The sequence below is a fragment of the Canis aureus genome, chromosome 12 (assembly GCF_053574225.1).
Source record: "Canis aureus isolate CA01 chromosome 12, VMU_Caureus_v.1.0, whole genome shotgun sequence".
NCBI lineage: Eukaryota > Metazoa > Chordata > Mammalia > Carnivora > Canidae > Canis > Canis aureus.
The window spans coordinates 44,937,657-44,955,842 of NC_135622.1; the positions used below are offsets into that span (position 1 = coordinate 44,937,657).

Consider the following 18,186-nt stretch of genomic DNA (forward strand, 5'->3'; position numbering starts at 1 on the left):
AATGACGATAATACACCCTTGTATGTATGACGAACCTCTCTAAAACTTTTTGCCCTGTATTTTTCTACTGTGCATTTTTGGAGGCCTCTGTCTTTGATAGGAACTTTATAATGTTTTCCAGCCAGAAAATAGAAAAAGAATTCAGTATTTCTCTTATTAAGAGTTTAAAATTTTCTTTCTGCTTCAACACTTTATTGGTAATGCCATGTTTAGAATTCTGGTTAAATTTGGGAAAATCTCTATCAAGTTCTTTTTTGAGCTGTAAGATTTCAGAGCATTTGAGGTTTTGTGAGTGCAATAACTAATCTTAAACACTATTTGAAATAATATTGCTAAAAATGAAATAATAATGCTTATTAACCAGCTTGTTGACAATATTCTAATTGTGATGGCTTCATATGAGTTTTTTGTATTATTTTCAAATGTGGGGATGCAGAAAACACACAACATATACACAGATGTACTAGTTCTTTTAGTATGGCTCCAAGATTGTGCTCATAAACACAAGAAACCTGGTAAATTCTCTTGTGCACAATTATTATCAAAAAGAGGAAAAATGGTGAATTTTATGCTTATGGTTATATACACTGTGTCATGTACATTCCTGACAGGAGGGAACTTCCAGTTTAATCAGGCATTGCGGAGAACCAGTCTACTTATACTGTTTTGCACATCTGATAGCTGGAAGAAATTTCTGCAGACTTAGCTTTTGGCTCTGCAAATGTCAGACCTTGTCTCTCCTTCACTACCCACCGATGTCTGGTGCCAGGCACTGTGGGACTCTTCATTATCCATTTACAATGTCTGGCCTTGCACCTTCACATTTTGCCACCAGGTGAGTTGACAGAGTGGATGACAGGCATATTCCTGCACTCGGTCAGCTAGCAGTAATGTGTCTATACTGGCAGGACTCTGAGCCACATAAATACATCCCACTAAACCACTCTAAATTTGTCTCCCAACTCAACTTCTCTTAAGTTAGAGCTCAAAAATGCCTGCAGCCATGCCATGAGGGTCTGACGGAAGTGGGAATGGAAAGAGATGGTGGTTTTTAAGTGACTGCAGTTAAAATATCTTTTTCTTTTTTTTTTTTTAAGATTGTATTTATTTATTCATGACAGACACAGACAGAGAGAGAGGCAGAGACACAGGCAGAAGGAGAAGCAGGCTTCACGCAGGGAGCCCGACGTGGGACTCAATCCCAGGTCTCCAGGATCATGTCTTGGGCCAAAGGCAGGCACCAAACCGCTGAGCCACCCAGGTGTCCCTAAAATGTTTTTTTTTAATTAAATTAAATTAAATTAAAAATTTTAAAGATTTTATTTATTTATTCATGAGAGACAAAGAGAGAGAGAGAGAGGCAGAGACACAGGCAGAGGGAGAAGCAGGCTCATGCAGGGAGCCGATGCGGGACTCGATCCTAGATCGCCAGGATCAGGCCCTGGGCTGAAGGCAGCGCTGAACCACTGAGCCACCCGGGCTGCCCCTAAAATGTCTTTTTTTATAAAAAGATTTTATTTACTGAGAGAGAGAGCACAAGCAGGGGAGGGGCAGTGGGACAGGGAGAAGCAGACTCCCCACTGAGCAAGGACCGGACTCTGGGTTCCATCCCAGGACTCCAAGATCATAATCCGAGCTGAAGTTCGGACACTTAACCAACTGAGCCATTCAGGCACCCCTAAAATATCTTTTAGAAGTTTTTAAGAAACATATGACCTTATAAATACATTGTTAAGGCTCCTCACTGGGCCCTGCAAGCAGGGGGTGTTCTAGGGTAAGCTTCAGCAGCTTCTGAGTAAATTGATCTCAGTCCCTGCTGCCCTAGGGCAGAGTGTTTAAGGGCAAAGTGATACAAGTTAGAAAGGTTAGAAAGCAACCTTGCATTCCCCTTTATTACCTTAGCCCTTGCTTTGCTGCCCTCCTCTCCATAGCACTTCACCCCCAACCTCCATTCCAAACCCTGCTCTCCTTCTGATAAAGAAAATTTAAATAGGCAAGTATTCTCATAGAAAAATTTCTATTTTTTTTAAAGATTTTTTTTTAAGATTTTATTTATTTGGGATACCTGGGTGGCTCAGTAGTTTAGTGCCTGCCTTTGGCCCAAGGCATGATCCTGGGGTCCCAGGATCAAGTCCCACATCAGGCTTCCTGCATGGAGCCTGCTCCTCCCTCTGCTTATGTCTCTGCCCCTCTCTCTCTTTCTCTCTCTCTCTCTCTCTCTCTCTGTGTCTCAAGAATAAATGAGACACACACACACACACACACAGAGAGAGAGAGAGGCAGAGACAGGCAGAGGGAGAGAGAGAAGCAGGCTCCATGCAGGAGCCCGATGTGTGACCCGATCCCGGGTCCCCAGGATCACTCCCTGGGCCAAAGGCAGGCGCTAAACTGCTGAGCCACCCAGGGATCCCCTAAAGTTTTTGTTTTTTTTTAAGGTTTTTATTTATTTATTCATGAGAGACATAGAAAGAGGGAGAAAGGCAGAGACACATGCAGAGGGAGAAGCAGGCTCCATGTGGGGAGCCCAACGTGGGGCTCGATCCAGGGTCCCCAGGATCACGCCCTGGGCTGAAGGCAGGCACTAAACCGCTGAGCTACCCAGGGATCCCCATCCCATGGAAAAATTTCTTAATGTGAAACTTTTTTTTTTAAGTTTCTTTCTTTTTTTAGTAACCTTCATACCCTATGTGGGGCTCAAACTTATGACCTCAAGACCAAGAGTCACCTGCTCTTCCAACTAAGCCAACCAGGTGTACAATGACTTTTTAAATTATAAGGTCAGTACATGCTGGATGCCTGGGTGGCTCAGTAGTTGAGGATCTGCCTTTGGCTCAGGTCATGATCCCCGGGTTCCGGGGTCCTGGGGTCCAGTCCCATATTAGGCACCCCGTGGGGGGTATATATATATATACATACACACACACATATACACAAGAAATTAAACAATTGATGAATAATTTTAATATTTTGATCTATGAATATGGAGGACTATTGAGAATAGGTAGCTAAGAGCTGCCCAACCCACTGCTTGCAGGACTGTGCCTAGTTCACAGGCAGCATTCAGGGAAGGCGGACCTTATCCAGAGTGTTTAGGCTGAGCAGGTGGCTGGCGGTGGGGAGGGGTGCGCATGCCCAAGCGCTCATCCTTGTGTGCACACACAGGTATAGGCACCTGGGCTAGGCATCTGGCACTGGGTGGAGTGTGTGTTCTATTTGGCTAGCACTCTTCTTTCCATGATGCCCTTTGAACACATGCTTCCTCATCCAGCCATCTGTTTGGTCTCTCTCCAAAGGAGAGGATGAACATTTCTAGAGCCACATCCTCATACAAACGTTCATTTTTGACTCCCAGTCTGTGTGACCTCCCTTTCCTGAGCTAGTGCCAACCCTGGAATGTAGATGATTAAATAATGTCTTTATTTAAAAATAGACATAAAGTCTGATGACACAATTAGGCGGCTCCCAAGGAAAGGAATCTAAGTGCATAGAGCTTCTTCCCTTCCTCCCACCCTCCTTCCCTTCTTTCCTTCCTTCCTTCTTCCCACCCCACCCTTCTTATTCCTCCCCCCCCCTTCCTGGGAGTCAGTGGCCCACAGGGGATAAAATCATGATTTAAAAACAAAACAAGGGGGATCCCTGGGTGGCACAGCGGTTTGGCTCCTGCCATTGGCCCAGGGCGCGATCCTGGAGACTCGGGATCGAATCCCACGTCGGGCTCCCGGTGCATGGAGCCTGCTTCTCCCTCTGCCTGTGTCTCTGCCTCTCTCTCTCTCTCTCTCTCTCTCTCTCTGTGACTATCACAAATAAATAAAAATTAAAAAAAAAAAAAAAAAAAAAAAAAAAAAAACAAGGGATGCCTGGGTGGCTCAGCAGTTGAGCATCTGCCTTTGGCTCAGGTCAGGGCATAATCCCACTGTCCCAGGATCGAGTCTCACATTGGGCTCCTTGCATGGAGCCTGCTTCTCCCTCTGCCTATGTCTCTGCCTCTCTCTGTGTCTCTCATGAATAAATAAATAAAATCTTTAAATAAATTTTAAAAAGAAAGCAGATTTTTTTCCCTTTATTTTGAGAAAGAATGCTAATACATTTTACTTTTGCACATTTTTAATGAGCAACTAAGAACATAGAACTAATAGTTACATATTTTTTTAAAAACCTACTAAAGGGGACGCCTGGGTGGCTCAGCAGTTGAGTGTCTGCCTTCGGCTCAGGGCATGATCCCAGGGTCGGATCCCATATCGGGCTCCCCGCATGGAGCCTGCTTCTCCCTCTGCCTCTGTCTCTGCTTCTCTCTGTGTCTCTCATGAATAAATAAATAAAATCTTTGAAAAAATAAAACCTACTAAAGTTCTGCAATTTGGCTGCATTTGCATTTGCCTGGTTAAGAGACATTATTAGAAAGAGAAACATGGGTTTGCAGGAAAGAGAAAATAAGAAAGGTGTGTGAGAGCTATTCAGGAGCCTCAAGCAGAAGGCCCAGAATCTGGAAAAGACACCTGGCCGGCAAGAACTGGGCGGGAGAGGCGAGGGAGCTCAGCAGGAAGTGCTTTGTGCTCACGCTCCACTCGAGCCCTCCAGGGTCTTGTAAGCTAAAGGAAGTTAAAGCTGACCTTTGAGTCCTTTTGACTAGTGCAAGAATTTCCGTATCACCTCTGCAATGAAAAATCGGCTTTCTCTTTTCATTATTATCCTTTAACTTTTGAAACTTAATGCTAAAACAACAGCTTAATGCTAAAACGATGGGATTAAATAATAATAAAAAAATAAAACGATGGGATTGTTTAAATAGGGAATTCTAAAAGTTTTGCTAGCATTTGAAGAAGTGACTTGTGTTTCAGATGCTTTCCCCCACACCTAAGCTTCCTCTGTGGAGCAGTTTGACAGCTCTCTTTAATCTGCAAAAGCTGCTTGACTCATCTTTGTTCTTGCAGAGATCAGGGCTGTTGTCTGCCACAGTACTGACAATTTACAGTTGTTCATGGCCCTTTCCCCTTGTCAAATTAAACCCATACTTTGATTGCATTTTGTTCTAGCAGAATGAGATGCAGTGGAAGTGGTAATAAAAACAGCTCAGTGAAAATGACTTAGAGGAATAAATTGATTTTGCCCTCAGTGCAGCAGGGAAGATTCGCTCATCACTCCCAGCCTCTCCCAGCAACCAGAGTCCCCAGAGCCCAACCAACGCCTCACACCTCCCAGGGGAATCGCAGAGCTCCCAGGCCGCCCCCACTCAATTTGCTTTACAAAGGGAAAGTGATTCTCAGCGAGCTGTTGGAAACTTGCATTCTATCAGGCAAAAAGGCGGGGAGGGTAGCAAGGAAATATTTAAAAAGAGAGCTAGAGAGTGAAGGGGGCATAGGATAGCTGAAAAGATTCAACTAATTCACATACCCACACCCACACCCACCTCTACAAAAATTCCTGTTACCAAGTAGGCAGTAGAATCCAGCTTGGGGAAGACGAGTTGCAGAATTCTTCATCAGTGAGGGATGATCATCCTGTCATTTCAGAAAGGAAGAGAGCTTCATTCTTCCTCTCGTTCATTCGGTGACAATCTGCTGATCCCTACAAGGAACAAAGCAGAGTGACGGGCTGCTCCATCAGCAAGTCCTCACCACTCTAGAGCTCACAATCTCTCACCATTTCCCTGGCAACTGCCCTCCCCCAACCTTAGGCCTCCTAACCTGTCTGTCTGCTCTGCCATTGCTGTCACCTCCCCTCCGGCCCCCGCCCCACGGTACATTATCCACACAGTAGCTAAAGAGGTATTTCATAGCAAACAAGTTATATTTAAAATGCAAAGGGAGGTCATACCAGTCCTCTGCTTAAAAGTCCCCAATGGCTTTATGTTGCACTTCAAAAACTCCTGTCTGCTTTTATAACAATCTTGTATCTCTCTACCTCCTTCGAAATACTCTGAAGCAACATTGGCACTTTTAAAGTCTTATTTTTTTTTAATTTTTAAGGATTTTATTTATTTATTTATGAGAGACACAGAGAGAGAGAGAGAGGGAAAGGGAGAGGCAGAGACACAGGCAGAGGGAGAAGCAGGCTCCATGCAGGGAGCCCGACGCGGGTCTCCAGGATCAGGCCCTGAGCTAAAGGCAGTGCTAAACCACTGAGCCACCCGGGTTGCCCTAACGTCCTCTTTTTTTCCTCAAATATACTATGCTCGTTCCCTGCTCAGCCCTTTGCACTTGCTTTTTTTTTCCCCTTGGAATTGCCCACACTCCTGATTTTTAGATGGTCAGTTCCTTTTCATCATTTGGCTCTCAATCAAATATCACCTCAGAAAGGTGAGCCCAGGCCACCCCATCTATAGTGGCCACCGATCCTGAAAATGTTCTACTCTATTCCCCTTTTTTATTTTTGAAAAGCATTCCACTTACTGTTATCTGAAGGTATTTTAGCATATGATCATTGACATCAGTTCTCAAAGTGTGGCTCTGGGATGAGCGGTTTTAGGATCAACTGGGAATTTATTAGAATTTCATGTTCTCAGGCCCTACTCGAAACCTTTTGCAGGTCAAGCCCAGAAATCTGTATTTTAAGAAATCACCCAGGTGATTCTGATGAAAAGTAAAGTTTGAGAACCACTGGCTTACAACGATTGCTGCTCCCCTTCCTTGTGCCCTGCCTAGATTGTAGACTCCAAGAAAATGGAAGTCCATCTCTCTTGTTCTGCACTGTGCTACAAGCACCAAACACAAAGCACACTCAATAAAATAAATTGTTGAATGGTGACAGATGGAATGAATGATGGATCTGGTGCCTTGAGTTCCGTCTCAGGGGGCCACATGGGAGAGACTTAGCAGAGAGCCCAATAGAGCAGCACCCCAGGGATCTACTGGCCCCCTTTCCACTAGAGCTTTTCTCTGCATAGCATATTGATTTTACAGGCTAGAAAAACCAGAAAAGGGGTTCTGAGATCAAAGAAACACTTGAAAACTGATTCAAAAATGTTATTAATTATAGTTTGGAAACTGCAAGTGTGTTCCAAGGTCCTTCTCAGATAACCAGAAGGTCTGTAGATTTGTAGATGGCATTCAGTAAGAAGGGAAGGATAAGATCTTTTTTTTCTCAATTCTGTAGAGCTCTTCCTGCATTCATCCCAGAGCAGGCTGCTGATTGACAAAGTGGCTTTCTCTCCCCTCAGTCTTTCTGCTTTATATCAATCTTGAAATCTTAAAAAAAAAAAAAAAGAAGGGGAGGGGGACTCTAAACCAATTAATCCTGTCTCCAGTGCTTTCTAAAAGCTTTCAGCTTGCAAACACCAGGCAAACCCCAGTCCAGATCAGGGAGGAAAAACACTATCTTTGCAGAAGACATTGAACTTTAGAAAAGGTTAGATCAACACCAAGAACAATGGAAGGGCCTTGGAAACCTCTCCTTAGAAATAATATGCTGGCTTGAAGCAAGTACTACAGGTCAGGCACCATGCTAGATACCAGAGTTACAGAGACCCAGAGAATAAAGTTCATGTCTTCAAGGATCTCCCAGTCCAGAGGAGAGACAGTGTGTACACAGAGCAGAGTGTCAGTGCCGTAGGAGTGACCAAATGCTTAGTTTTGCCAGGGAAGGATTCCTGGAGGAGGTGATATTTGAACAGATTTGGAAGGCTCTATCTGGCTCAGGAGGTGAGAAAGGAAGCACAGTCTAAGCAGAGGAGACAACAAATGTAAAAGCAGAGATGAAAAGGGTCAGGCAGGGTTCAAACAGAACAAAAACGAATTTGTTAAAATACATATATATATATAAATATATAAATTAATATATATTGTATTTATATGTACTTATATATAAAAATTTGAATAGTGACTGGCTAGTTAATGAAATCATAGAATTATTAATTTTTTAAGTATTTTAATTATTGGGATCCCTGGGTGGTGCAGCGGTTTGGCGCCTGCCTTTGGCCCAGGGCGCGATCCTGGAGACCCGGGATCGAATCCCACATCGGGCTCCCGGTGCATGGAGCCTGCTTCTCCCTCTGCCTATGTCTCTGCCTCTCTCTCTCTGTCTCTCTCTCTCTGTGACCATCATAAATAAATAAAAATTAAAAAAAAAGTATTTTAATTATTTTGATTATGTTGTAAGAGTCTTTATATTTTGGAGACACAATATTGAAACATTGTCCCTGGATGAAATGATGTGATATTTGGAATTCACTTCAAAATAATATGGGAATGGGTGGGAGAAGGTAGAAATAAGATGAAATAAGGTTAATTTTTTTTTTTAAAGATTTATCTTAGAGAGAGAAAATGGGCAGGGAGAGGAGCAGAGGGGAAGGGAGAAAGACTCTCCAGCCAACTCTGTGCTGAGTGTGGAGCCTGACAGGGGACTTGATTTCAATGACCCTGACCTGAGTCAAAAGCAAGAGTTGAAGGATTAATGGATTGAGGCACCCAGGCACCTGAAATAAGGTTGAACTTGGTATCAGGGTCATGAGTTTAAGCCTCAGGTTGGGCATACAGCTTACTTTAAAAAAATAAAATAAAATAAATACTAAAAAAATTAAAAACATGAAACAAGGTTGCCTTTGGATATGTATAGAAAGGGGGTAATGGAGGGGTGCCTGGGTGGCTCACTCTGTTGATCTCTCAACTCTTAGTTTGGCTCGGGTCATGGTCTTGGGGTTTGGGGATCAAGCATGAGTGGGCTCTGTGCTCAATAGGGAGTCTGCTTGTCCCTCTCCCTTTGCTCCTTCTGCCACTCCCTCACCCTGCTCGCTCTCTTTCTCTCTCTCAAATAAATAAATAAAATCTTTAAAAAGAAAGAAAGAAAGAAGAAAGAAAGAAAGAAAGAAAGAAAGAAAGAAAGAAAGAAAAAGAGAGAAAGAAAGAAAGAAAAGAAGAAAGAAAGAAAGAAAGAAGAAAAGAAGAAAGAAAGAAAGAGAAAGAAAGAAAGAAAGAAAGAAAGAAGGAAGGAAGGAAGGAAGGAAGGAAGGAAGGAAGGAAGGAAGGAAGGAAAAAGCTGGTAGAGGGGCGCCTGGACTTAAGTCAGTTAAGTGTCTGATTTAGTACAGGTCATGATCTTGGGGTCCTGGGATTGAGCTCCAAGTTGGGTTCTGTGCTCAACATGGAGTCTGTTTCTCCCTCTTCCTCTCCCCCTGCTTGTGCTCTCTCTTTCTCTCTCTCTCTCTCACACACACATAAAAATAAATAAAATCTTTTAAAAAAAAAAGAAAGAAAAAGAAAGTGGTTGATAAATAGTGGGAGGTCATTATACTATTGAGCAGGGAGCCTGTATTCAGGGAGGCAAAAAGATCAGTCTCCTCAGGGGCTACCTTCTCTTTTATAAGGACTGGCTCAAGCAAGAAGCAAGCTTGAGGACTGATCCCTAGAGGATCTTCTGCATATACCTGGAGCTAGGATACAGACCCTAAGTGAGGAAAGGATCCTCAAGGAACTTCTGGGGAGCATAGCAGAGGGGGAAGCTCCAGGGCCTGGGATATACTATTTAGGCAAAATTTATAAAGATTTTGAGAGGAGGTGGATATAAAATATAACTACCACTTCTCTCTGAAAGAAGTCTCACTGAAAAATTAGAATACCCAAGCAGGGCTGAACTACTTTATAGGTAGACCAGGTGACCCTCTCTTAGCCAGTTGGAGAATCTTCAGCATAGACTCTAAAAACAACTTCCTTGAACACTACAGAAATTAGAAATATCACTATTAGAGGCTGACTCAGTCCATTGAGCATCTGCCTTCAGCTTAGGTCATGATCCTGGGTCCTGGGATGGAGCCCTGTATCAGGCTTCCTGCTCAGCAGAAGGTCTGCTTCTCCTTCTGCCCCTCCCTGCCACTCATGCTCTCTCTCTTTCTCTCCAATAAATAAATAAAATCTTTAAAAAATATATCACTATTGGAGAGTATTTCTTTTATACTAAAATTCATAGGGGACATATATTGTATACTTATTAGGCTATTATTAATAATTTTATGCTGTCTTAAATTCATGTAGTATTATGAAATTTACAAGACTTTTTTTTTAAGATTTTATTTATTTATTCATGAAAGGCACACAGAAAGAAGCAGAGACATAGGCAGAGGGAGAAGCAGGCTCCATGCAGGAGCTCAATGTGGGACTTGATCCCGGGACTCTGGGATCACACCCTGAGCCAAAGGCAGATGCCCAACTACTGAGCAACCCAGGCATCCCTACAAGACATTTAAAAAAAAATCTAATTTATTTACTTGAGAGAGAGAGAGAGAGAGCACAGGGGAAGGGGTGGAGGCAGAGGAAGAGAGAGTTTCAAGCAGACTCCATGCTGAGCACAGAGCCTCACATGAGGCTTGATCCCACTACCCTGATATCATGATCTGAGCTGAAATCAAGAGGTGGCTGCTAAACCAACTGAGCCACACAAGGTGCCTCACAAGACATTTTTAAAGTTTATTATTTTGAGTAAGCTCTACACCCAAAGTGGGGCTTAAACTCATGACAGAGAGATCAAGAGTCATATACTCAGGGCAGCCCTGAGTCCCAGGATCGAGTCCCAGGTCAGGCTCCCTGCATGGAGCCTGCTTTTCCCTCTGCCTGTGTCTCTGCCTCTCTCTGTATCTCTCATGAATAAATAAATAAAATATTAAAAAAAAAAAAAAGAGTCACATACTCTTCTCACTGAGCCAGCCAGGTACCCCAAGACATTTTGATTTCTTATAAGGGGTCCCTGCATTAACAAGTAGTATCCTTTTCACATCCCTCCAGATCTTATAACTACTGGGGCTTGAATTCAAGCTTCATTTTTTAAAAGATTTTATTTATTTATGTGTGTGAGAGAGATAGCATGAGCAGAGGGAGGGAGAAACAGACTCCCCACTCAGCAGGGAGCTCCATGTGGGGCTCAATTCCAGAATCCCAAGATCATGACCTGAGTTAAAGGCAGATTTTTTTTTTTTTTAAGATTTTATTTATGAGCAGCCCGGGTGGCTCAGCAGTTTAGTGCTGCCTTCGGCCTGGGGCCTGATCCTGGAGACCCGGGATATTTAAAATATAAATATATAAATATATATATATAAAATGTATTTATTTTATTTTATATTTTATATTTTATATTTTTATATATATATAAAATATATATTTTTTATTTATTTATTTGAGAGAGTGAGTGAGTGAGAAAGAGAGAGAGAGAGAAAGAGAGAAAGAGCATGAGCTGGGAAAGGGGCAGAAGCAGAGGGAGAAGCAGACTCCCCACTGAGCAGGGAGCCTGATGTGGAGCTTGGGGCTTGATCCCAGGACCTTGGGATCATGACCTGAGCTGAAGGCTAATGCTCAACTGACTGAGGTACCCAGGCACTTCCAATTTTTTTTTTTTTAACTTTTGTTTATTTAAGTAACCTCTACACCCAATGCGGGGCTCAAACTCTCAACTCTGAGGTCAAGAGTTGCACACTTAAAAAAAAAAAAAAGAGTTGTACACTTCCCTGACTGAGCCAGCCAGGCACCCCCAATTCAAACTTTTTTATCTTTCAAAATAAAGCTCATCTCTACATGTTTCAATCAATGATTCCTGTGTAACAAACTACCAGAAAACCCCATCAGTCATATGCCTGCACTCAGCCAGTGGTGGGGCTGGTGTGGCCTGCTGGGGTACCTTGCTTTGCCTCGCCTCGCCCTGTGGTCAGCTTGGACTTCCTCACCCTATCTTGTCTTGGGGTTAGCTGGACTTCTTACATAGCAGCAAGATGCCAGGAATGACAGAGGAAGGTATAAGGCCTCTTAAGGCCACATTCAAAAAGAGAGAAAACAGCCTTTTTTATTTTCATTTTTATTTATTTTTAAAAGATTTTATTTATTTATCCTTGAGAGACACACAGAAAGAGAGGCAGAGACACAGGCAGAGGGAGATGCAGGCCTCTCGCAGGGAGCCCAATGCTGGACTCCATCCCGTGACTCCAGGATCATGCCCTGGGCCAAAGGCAGACGCTAAACTGCTGAGCCACCCAGGGATCCCAGACTCTTTAAAAAAAAAAAAAATTAATATGAAAGATTGGCATTTTATTTATTTATTTAGTTTATTTATTTATTTATTTTTTAAGATTTTATTTATTTATTCATGATAGACATAGAGAGAGAGAGAGGCAGACACAGGAGGAGGGAGAAGCAGGCTCCATGCAGAGAGCCTGACGCGGGACTCAATCCCGGGACTCCAGGATCGCGCCCTGGGCCAAAGGCAGGCGCTAAACCGCTGAGCCACCCAGGGATCCCCCTATTTATTTATTTTTTAAAGATTTTTAAAAATTTATTCACGAGAGACGCACAGAGAGGCAGAGACACAGGCAGAGGGAGAAGCAGGCTCCAGGGAGCCTGACGTGGGACTTGATCCGGGGCCTCCAGGATCACCCCCTGGGCTGAAGGCGGCGCTAAACCGCTGAGCCACCTGGGCTGCCCCTGGACAGGTATTTTGTAGATTCTTCCTCCGTTGGGCTTTCTGATGTTTTCCTCAGGATTAGATTATGGATTTGGGAGGCTGGGGTTACAAATTTTGGGGAAGAAGACCACAGAGGTAAAGTACTACTTTCATCACATCATATCAAGGGCACATCCCATTATCATGGCCTATCACAATTGATTTGACCTTGATTACTTACTTGGCTGAGGTAGTGTTTGTCAGGTTTCTCCACTGTAAAATTATTCTTTTTTGCCCTCTTCCCATACCATGCTCTTGGAAAAGAGGTCACTATGAGCATCCCACATTCAAGTGGTGGAGAGTTATTCTCCCTGCCCCCTCCCAGGATGGAGAATCATTTACATAAATTATTTGGAATTCTGATAGGAAATTTGTCTCCTCCCCCATTTATTTATTTTTCATTCATTTATTTGTATCATTATAGACTCAATGAAATTTATACTTTGGGTTATTTTATTTGTTGCTCAAATTATGGGGAGCCATTTAAAAAAAACTTATTTTTTTTTTAATTTTTATTTATTTATGATAGTCACAGAGAGAGAGAGAGAGAGGCAGAGAGAGAAGCAGGCTCCATGCACCAGGAGCCCGATGTGGGATTCGATTCCGGGTCTCCAGGATCACGCCCTGGGCCAAAGGCAGGCGCCAAACTGCTGCGCCACCCAGGGATCCCAAAAAAAAACTTATTTATTTATTCATGAAAGATACAGAGAGAGGCAGAGATACAGGCAGAGGGAGAAGCAGGCTCCCGACGAGGAGCCGGATTCGGGACTTGATCCTGGGACCCCAGGACCATGACCTGAGCCAAAGGCTGACATTCCACCGTCAAGCCACCCAGGCACCTTATGGGGAGCCATTTTTAATCATCTGTCATTACACTAAAGAAATAGAACAGGATTTTTTTTTAACTTTTAAAATATATATAATGTACAGAAGATTGTACAAACCTCGAGCCTACTGCCTAATGAATTTTCAGAGACACTCACGTAATCAGCACCTAGAAAAAGAAACAAATCATTCTAACTGCCCAGAAACCTACCTCATCCTGCCTGCCAGTCATTACCCTCCAAAAGTAATCAGTATCCTGACTTCCAATAGCACAGATTCATCCTCCTTGTTGTTTTTACATAAATGGAATAATACATTATGTACTTTTCTGTGTCTGGCTTCTTTCACTCAACATTATGTTTGTGAGATTCATCCATGTTGTTATGCTTTGTTGTAGAGGATGCATTTTCTTACATTTTACTTATTTATTTATTTATTTATTCATTCATTCATTTAGAGGATGCATTCTTGCTATGCAAATCTGCCACCTTGACTTCCCCGCCCCAAGATTCTGAAATGAACCATGTTTCACAAATTTATTTCATTGCCATCTGAGGTTCGGGTCCTCAAAAACAGACTCTGAGACAAGAACATAAGTGTAAGTAATCTATGGGGAGTTGGATCTCAGGAAGCACTGGTCAGGGAGTGAGGAAGGAAACAGAAGAGAGGAAGCCAGGCAGAGGAGTTAATGAGCAATCAAAGCTCTGTTCTGGGGGAGATCCAGGCAACTGTGCCAAATATGTCTGAGTGGTCCCCCAGAAAAGTAAAGAAGCCAAGATGTGTATATACCAACTCCTTTCAGTTATTGGTTTAGAGTTGCTTCTGAGTACATTAACAACACTCTGGCCATTGCAGTCTGCTCCAAGTGTAGGCTAAATATGCACTTATAGCCAGAGAAATCTGGCAAATGGAGGATTGCAGGTACAGGCAGGAAAAAGCCATCAGAGTGAGGAGAGGTGTAGGAAATATGAAGGGCACAAATACATCTTGTCCTACTCTGCTCTATATATCCCACATTAAGTCCATTCTGTCACTGACTCTTCAAAGCTAGCAGCAATACATAAAATAAGATTTAATTGAGATGAATTTGTAGAACAGCCTCAGTCCACGTTACTGCATGGATCCTGTAGCTGTCCTGATCCACTCCTCTACCTCCCTCCTCTACCACTCATTCTGGGTCTTCCTCACCCTCAGTCAGATCTTTGCTGGTCTTGGTTTTTTGTCTCCATCCTTGAGGAATCTGTTTGAATCTTTGGTTACGGAGTCCTTACCTGAGAACCAAGTGCTCTAACCCAGTAGATCCCCCAGTAGGGAACCACACTGGTGTTTTGCGTTATCAGTGTCAACTCAAAGCTCTTGAAAGGCCAGGATATTCCCTTTATCCCATTGTTCAGTTAGTCTAGTAAATGGCCATGGTCCCCTTGTGGAAAGATTAATGGCATCACTACTGTATAGACCTGTTGTGGTGTTTGTAGGGTCCTTCCTCAAAGGGACTAGGAATCCCCTTCAATTGATGCACTCTAGATCTGGAAACTGGGTAAAGAATTATGATATTCCATCATAGTGGCTGGCCTCAGCTTTCTACTCACTCCTATTACTTTTATACTGCTGTATAACAAACTACCACAAACTTAGCAGCTTAGAACACACTCTATTTTATTCATAGTTTCCATGGGTTAGAAGTCTAGGCATGGCTTAGGTGGGTCCTCCACCTGAGGTCTCACAAGGCTGTAATCAAAGTATCACATGGACTATGTTCCTTTCTGGATAGAGCCATCTGAGCACTCTTCCAAGGTGAAGTAGTTGTTGATAGAATTCAGTTTCTTGCAGTTGCAGGACAAAGCAAGTGCTCTTGACACGTTGCCCTCTCTCTTCTAGGCAGTTCACCTTTTAGCAGCTTCCTTCTTCAAGGCCAGCAGGAAGATTTCTCAGTGCAGTTGGCTAATATGGTGTCCTTTATAACATAACCTAATTAAGGAAGTGACTATCCAGGCATCCCCAGTGGCCCAGTGGTTTAGTGCTGCCTTCAGCCTGGGGTATGATCCTGGAGACCCAGGATCAAGTCCCACATCGGGCTTCCTGCATGGAGCCTGCTTCTCCCTCTGCCTGTGTCTCTGCCTCTCTCTCTCTCTGTGTCTGTCATGAATAATAAATAAAATCTTTAAAAAAAAAAAAAAAGGAAGTGACTATCCCATCACCTTTACCATACTCTATTGGCTAGAAACAAGGTATAGATAGGTTCTTGAGAAGAGGCGATTGTACAAGAGTGTGACTCATAGGAGGAGGGGGCTCACCCTAGGCAGAATGCATCTCTTTCACATTCATTCTTGATCTTTTTGTTGCTGTTGTTATAGAAGTTAAGCAATATCCCTATTTTTCTGCCCATCTTTCTTTTTTTTTTTTAAGATTTATTTTTATTTATTTATGATAGACAGAGAGAGAGAGAGAGGGGCAGAGAGAGAAGCAGGATCCATGCCGGGAGCCTGACGTGGGACTCAATCCCAGGACTCCAGGATCACGCCCTGGGCCAAAGGCAAGCGCTAAACCGCTGAGCCACCCAGAGATCCCCTGCCCATCTTTCTTGTTCCTAGGTGCACCCTAGTCTATTAGCCATTGCCCCTTGAATCTGGGATGATCTTGTGACTTGCTTTGACCAATAAAATTGGCAGAAGTGATACTGTGCCTGTGACAGAGCCTAGACCTTAAGGTGTCTTGCAGCTTCTGTTTCTGTCCTCTTGAATGCTGAGATCTCTATATAAGGAAGCTGGTATAGCCCAGTAAAGAAGAAAGGCCATGTGGAGGAAGTGTTCCAAGCCAACTGCCAAAGCCAACTGTGAGACATGTAAGTGATGCCAGCTTGGACCTTTCAGCCCAGCTAAGTACAGTTGAATGCAGCTATGTGAGTGAACCCAGCAAAACCAGAAGAGGAACCACTCAGTCTACACACAGAATCCTGAGAAATTACAAATCATTGTCTTAAGCTACTGGTTTTGGGGTAGTTTGTTACACAGTCATAGATAACTAAAATATATTTCTATTTGAACTCCAGTCAATCACTGTTTGATGGCTGCCCTGGGGCCTTAAAACCCTGGCTTTTCTGGTCTGCCTTGCTCATGAGTCAAGCGTGTTCCAGTGATTAGGGAAAACTCTCAGGCAGGGAGTCCCAGATGTTTGCAGGAAGGAGCTGTCAGCATATACAGGAACACTGAGTATTGGGCGGATATGGTGGAGACCAGTCACATTTCCTACAACCTCAGAAGGTCTTTTTCTCCAACTTGTATGTGGAGTGGGGGTGGGAGGTGGAGATGAGGAGGTTTCTTTGAGGAACCGCAGACATCCAAGTGAATGATACCTCTGGGAGACACCACCACTTAGGAGAAGTGTTTGCAGAACAGAAAGGTGGGACTGTCCCAAACTGAGATTGGGGGCTTCCCTTGTTCTTCTCAACTTCCCTAAGAGCCAGAGTTCTCACAGTCTGCTCTTAGACGGCATGCCTAGAATCCCACATTTTGCCAGCTCTCAGATTTGTCTCCATTGCTTTCTGCTTCCTAGTGGGCAAACCTACTTACTCTGCCTGGCTGGGCTCCTCACTAGCTTCCTATCGAGCTACCATCCTTCTCTACCATCCTTCTCACCTCTCAGTACCTTCCCTGTTTCCCAGCCTCTGGCCTTGAGGTCCCCACTAACTCCATGTCCTGTCCTGTTCAAATATAATTCATCCAGATCAGCTTTTCCAATATCAGGACATCTAAACCTTAAGGAGTTTTATTTTATTTTAAGATTTATTTATTTATTCATGATAGACAGAGAGAGAGAGAGAGAGAGAGAGAGAGAGGCAGAGACACAGACAGAGGGAGAAGCAGGCTCCATGCCAGGAGCCTGACGTGGGACTCGATCCCGGGACTCCAGGATCGCGCCCTGAGCCAAAGGCAGGTGCCAAACCGCTGAGCCACCCAGGGATCCCCTAAACCTTAGGGAGTTTTAAAAAGGAACTTGTCAAAAAAGATCTCATCAGTGAGATGAAATTACAGAAAAATCTCAGATGTGATTTTCTCCATTTCTGTCATTGCAGGGGAGATTATATTTAAGGTTGTAATAAATGTGATATCCTAGGCTGCAGAGTTGTTCCCAGGTATCAAATGTTGTGAATTAACATTTCAAAACATCTTGGAAAGTTACCAGAAGAAATCTTTCTTTTGTCTGAACATGCAAAAAAATAAAGAGAAGCAAATTTTGTGCCTATACTAACATGAGCTATGTTCCTGTATTTGAAATATAAGGAAGTGGTTCTACAAGAGACTGACGAAAGAAATTTACTTCCAGTTTAGTAATACCACAAGAGCAGAAATCACAGCATTTTGCATTGGGTTTGCAAAAAAAAAAAAAAATCAGGTGGGGGTGGGAGGTGGGATCTGGGAGATCCAGATGTGAAAAAAAGAACTCACTTTAGAAGAAAAATTTAGTCTGAAACCAAGGATCAGAATACATAGTGTATTATTTACCAATCCTCTGAATTGCAAATGGCGGCAAAAATAAATGAGTTGGTTTAGTTTCCTTCATCTTAGTATTTTCTTCCTCATAATAGCTAGTGAACTTTTTTGAGCATCTATCATGTGTCAAAAACTTCCATTCACTTGATCTAATCCTCAGAGCAACATCCACTATGCCAACTAGTTCTAGTTGAAATTCATGACCACACTTCTCAAAAGGAGTCTCAATGCTGCCAAGCAACCCTACTACACTTCTCCAGTATGTTCTCTCCCCCATTCTCCCAAACCAGTTATTTCACACATTCCGTCTCTTCTCAAAGCTCTCACATCCTCCTCCACTTCCTCAGTCCTACCTACCTCTCCCCTCTCTCCCCAGACTTCTCTCCACCTCACTCCATTCTAGATCTTTATATTCCATGGATACACCAAACTCTTTCTTCTGCCTCAGGGCTTTTGAAAT

At 43.2% G+C, this 18,186-nt stretch overlaps 1 protein-coding gene across 1 annotated transcript in view; it reads left to right on the forward strand.

Moving 5' to 3' along the window:
- ASXL2 (ASXL transcriptional regulator 2) overlaps positions 1-18,186 on the forward strand; it is a 334,480-nt gene that overhangs the window by 167,739 nt on the left and 148,555 nt on the right. The window lies entirely within an intron of this gene.